Source organism: Engraulis encrasicolus, chromosome 10, assembly GCF_034702125.1.
Source record: "Engraulis encrasicolus isolate BLACKSEA-1 chromosome 10, IST_EnEncr_1.0, whole genome shotgun sequence".
Lineage (NCBI taxonomy): Eukaryota > Metazoa > Chordata > Actinopteri > Clupeiformes > Engraulidae > Engraulis > Engraulis encrasicolus.
Genome location: NC_085866.1, coordinates 43,626,643 through 43,631,642, shown reverse-complemented (window position 1 = coordinate 43,631,642; position 5,000 = coordinate 43,626,643). Strand labels below are relative to the sequence as shown.

At 47.8% G+C, this 5,000-nt stretch overlaps 1 protein-coding gene across 2 annotated transcripts in view; it reads left to right on the top strand.

Annotated features, from left to right (window-relative positions):
- The window catches only part of agrn (agrin), a 407,228-nt gene that overhangs the window by 372,948 nt on the left and 29,280 nt on the right, over positions 1 to 5,000 (top strand). The window lies entirely within an intron of this gene.

Here is a 5,000-nt window from a genome sequence, read left to right as displayed (position 1 = left end):
TGCTGCTCGGGGCTAGCGAATCAGCGCAGTTCTTTATTGTGTGAGCGGAAGAAGAGAAACACAGGAAGAGATGGAGAGAGAGAGAGAGAGATTGACAATCAGAGTAAATGAAAATGAAGGGTGTTAACCCAGGCTCCGCTTCACATCTTCACCCGGAGTCACAATCAAGCGTTTCATATTTTCTATTCCTCCTCGTCCTTTTTTTTCCTTTTCACCACCATGGCAATGCTACAATACATTCCCATCTCTTGAGCATTTCCTGGAAGAAGAAGAACACCATTGTGTGATGATTCCTCCTGAGGCTCCTGGAAGCTGATTGGTGGAGAGGCTGAGCCCCTGGTGGACGTTATGTGGGCTACAGGGCTGGTTCTAGTCCATTTCTTGCCCTTGGCGAGCATCCCGTTTCCTTGGTGTGCATTTATAAATTGGTATCCGTAGCCTCTTACTGCAGCAGGGGTCGTCGGCGACCCTATTCACTTGCTGAAAATGCCTAACTACATCATAACAACATTGCTATGACATTACAGAGAGCCATAGTGCTGCGCTAAGGGTGCACCATACATCTAATCTAGCACAGACGAGAGTAGTTGCCGTACATGGATACATTTATACTGTAACCTATACTGAATGTCCATGAGTAATCATTACCATCGTGAAACCTTTTGTTTTATTTCGCTTGACGTTCTAATTCTGTGAGACTCTTGGGTGTTTCACCTGTGCCCCTAAGACATTTGGTGCCCTACACAATCACCTTGTCTGGTTACGCCTCGCGTCTGTGCTGTCCGACTAGTATGCCTACTGTTGTTAGTCGGCAGGCAGGCAGGCAGGCAGCTACAGTGATAACAGCAGTAGTAACAGCCACAGCAGCCACCCACTGTTATTTTTCATTTATTTGTTGCTCTATGCTGGCAGGATGTCAGACCCTCAGTCCAAAAAAGAACTCTGCGGGTCACAGAGGGAGCGAGCGTAAGTGCAGAACCTTTGAAATTTGCCATTAATGGAGCTTTTTCTGCTAAATTTTTTACCTTTTCAACCCGCGTTTCATGCCCTTTTTGCATTGTGCTACTCTCTGTATACATCTCTACATGGGCTTTTCTTCCAAGAAATGCTGCTAGAGGTTTTTCAAAATGCCACAATGCCTTGCTTAGTTCCAGCAATTTCTTGGAAATGTAACTTGAAGAAGATGGATAAATACGCAAATAGGAAAATAGGTTAGATGGTGCCTTCAAACAAGAATCCGGTTACAAGAATTGCAGTTACAATAACGTGGAGAAATGAGAAAAACACGAGGAAGTGTATGAAAAAAAAACAGAGGCACCCAATATATGCGAAAGCTCCAAGCACAATCAGGCTAAAGTGGCTATTGAGATGAATTCTATACTGATAGAGCAGAGCAGTTACGCTCAAACTGCAGCAATAATCAGCATCATTACGGCCTCTATGTCTGCTATCCCACAGATTATGCCGTTATAAGAAAGATGCATGAGTTGTTTTGGTTCATATAGGAACACCTAGTGGCACTTGGGAGACTTGAGAAAGCTCATACAGAGAGCAGGTAATGCATATGCTTTTTAGTCGCAATGTATAGGCACTTCCACGCACACACGCACGCACACGCACACACACACACACACACACACACACACACACACACACACACACACACACACACACACACACACACACACACACACACACACACACACACACACACACACACACACACACACACACACACACACACACACGCGCACGCACACACACACACACCGCACTCTCTCGCACCCATAACATCCTATACTCATCATACCTCCCCAGTAAGAGAAGTGAAGTAGAAGTACGGTAGAAGGGTAGAAGCAGAGTCAGTGGAACAGAACGGCAGCCGCTGAAAGTAGCCCCTTGACCAGGCAGGTCTCCATTACTGAGTGATTAAAATAAATGGAGGCGAAACCGAATCAATGGCCAGGGAGGCATCCATTGCGGCGGAGTGTATTTTTTCCTCTATTAAATCAATGAGATGAGTAATCGCGTCAGTCAGCTGCACATCATGATTAATGAGATTTTCACTCAGGCAAGAGTGTGAGGGAGGACGGGAGGGAGGGAGAGAGGGAGAGGGAAGGAGTAAGGGAGGATGAGAAAGGGAGAAAGAGAATAGAGATTTTGGGTGACCACCATACCATACAGAGATGTTATAGGTAAGGACCAAGAATGTGTGAGGCAGAGAGAGAAAGAGGCATGGATAGAGATGGAGGGGTAGGAAGAAATAATCGTAGGGGCACAAAGAGAGAGACAGGGACTGAGAGAGAGAGAGAGAGAGAGAGAGAGAGAGAGAGAGAGAGAGAGAGAGAGAGAGAGAGAGAGAGAGAGAGAGAATGCTATAGAAGTTTTAAGATCATACGATCTACACCTAGTCTCAATCCATAACAACTCTTGCTGTATTAGTGGAGAGGCAAAAGAGAGAGAGTGTGAGGGAGATTGAGAGCGAAAGAGGGAGCAAAAGAGATACATGAAGAGAAAAGAAGAGAAGATTTGAGATTTTTAGAGAGATTTTAAGAGTGAATCTGGAGAACTAGCTGCAACAGGAGCCTGACGGTCCTCCTATTTGTGCGTGGAGAGTGGAGGGGTTGACAGTAAGGCACTGCACTGTCCCTCCTCATCATGCTGCCTCATCAGTCTCCTCCCTCTTATTCCCCCCTGGGTCAGCAGGGGGGCTGGAGGTTGGAGTGTGGAGATGGAGATGGAGATGGAGATGGAGATGGAGGAGGTATGCAGCATGTCAGGGTTGGGGTTGAGGGGTTAGAGGTGGAGGGCAGGGCTGCTGACAGCCTTTTCTGGGGCCCCAGGGGCCCCCTAACTCAATACACACAATGTAATGAGGACCCAATTCTGTGGTGCCCCCTCACTTCCTGAGCCCTTTGTCCGCCCACCTGCTGGCTTCCCTGTGGAGGTGCCAAGAGGAATGGCAGTAATAAGCCAGCTTTCCCTCTCCGTGCATAGCCTCTCCTTAACCACACCGCAAAACATCCCCAGTGTTAATTCAGCACTTACAGAGCAGGACAGAGAGATCAGAGGACAGATCAGAGTGTTGAATTCAGGACAGATCAGAGTGTTGAATTCAGCTCTCTGAGTGTTGAATTACAAATGACTTGCTGCAAAATTTACAGCGCAGGGGCTCAGAGCCGCATCCCCAAGCTCCCCCCTCTTCTCTCATTCACTCCAGCAGCAGCAGCAGCAGCAGAACCACAGCATGGTGGAGCCAAAGATCTTAGAGTCTCCTCCCTCATCGCCAGTCTCTGGTGGTAGCTGCTGTAGCTCCACGGGGCTATGGCCCAGACCCAGGCCTCCTAGCCCAGGGAGACGGGCTAATGCACGCGGTGCAGCAGCGGGAAGCAGAGCAGAGCAGGGCAACCGTGATTCACTCCCCCCTCTTCTCTCTCTCTCTCTCTCTCTCTCTCTCTCTCTCTCTCTCTTCCTCCACACCTACCTGCTCTCTCACTCTCTCACTCTCTCTCTCTATAGTTCTCTCTCTCTCTCTCTCTCTCTCTCTCTCTCTCTCTCTCTCTCTCTCTCCTTTATCCTCCTCCTCCTCGCTCTCTTTCTTTATATTCCTCTTCCTCTGTCTCTGTCTCTCTCTCTCTCTCCCTCTCTCTCTCTCTCTCTCTCTCTCTCTCTCTCTCTCTCTCTCTCTCTCTCTCTGTATTTCTCCCTCTCGTTATCTCATGCTTTCCTTTTCCCTCTATATCTTCCTCTCCCGCTATTCCTCTACCTCTCTCCCTCGGCTGCATTGGAGCGTAGAGACATAGCCTGTCGAAAGGTAGCACAGAAGTACAGCTAACTGCTTGGGGGCCCCCAAAGCCACTACTGTAGGGAAGCGAAGGGCTTACAAACAGCTCAGAGGACTGACTAACCTTGAACTACAATGTAGTGTCCATGCCTTTTTATTAGTGGTGAATTAGGATTGTGGCGATGCATTTTTTTTTGTGGGAATTAAGATTTATTTTTGTGTTGCTAGGGGTCATAACAGATTCTAGAATGTTGTCTGCTGGCAGTGTTCCGAGCAGCAGGCAGGCAGGCGGGCAGGCGGGCAGGCGGGCGAGCCAGGCTGTTTTAGTCTGTCTGAGTTCTCCATGACGCTTGACCTTGTTGTTGTGTCTACTGATTGTCTTTCTTCCTCTTTTCTTTTTGACTGGCTTGAGTTTTTTTGTGGGGGTTTTTTTCACCCATGTTATCCTGCGACTTGTTTCTTTTTCTCATTCTGTTTTCCTGTTGCTGTTTCTGCCTTGTGCCATTGTCAGCAGTCTCCCCCCATTCCATAACAATGGCTAATTGCCTCTCCATAATCTCTGTCTCCCATCCCTCCCCTGAATAAAAAATGTGCTAATCCAGTGTAATTACCAGCGAAAACAGCAAGCAGTTTTTCTCTGTTTTTCTTTTTTTTGCCTAGTGCCAGGTTATTGTGCATGCGGGGGTGGGATTGTGTGTGTGTGTGTGTGTGTGTGTGTGTGTGTGTGTGTGTGTGTGTGTGTGTGTGTGTGTGTGTGTGTGTGTGTGTGTGTGTGTGTGTGTGTGTACATGTGCATACGTGCGTGAATATACAGTAAATACACTATATATATGTGTATATAGTATATACAGTACATGTGTGCGTGTGTGGAGGTGGGGTGTTTGTGTGGCTTGTGTCGCTTATGCGTACGTGCATGAGTACTGTGTCTGTGTGTGTGTGTGTGTGTGTGTGTGTGTGTGTGTGTGTGTGTGTGTGTGTGTGTGTGTGTGTGTGTGTGTGTGTGTGTGTGTGTGTGTGTGTGTGTGTGTGTGTGTGTTATCAAGGAAACACCTGGGCCTGTAATCTCAGGCCTGAAGCCATAGCCGGGCTGCTCTCTCTTGCAGTAGACTGGCATGATGATGGACAAGTCAGTGAAATATGATGTTTTTATGCTGCTTTGAATAGGCCTTATCTCCTGTACTTACTCTGTGTGCGTGTGCGTGTGCGTGTGCGTGTG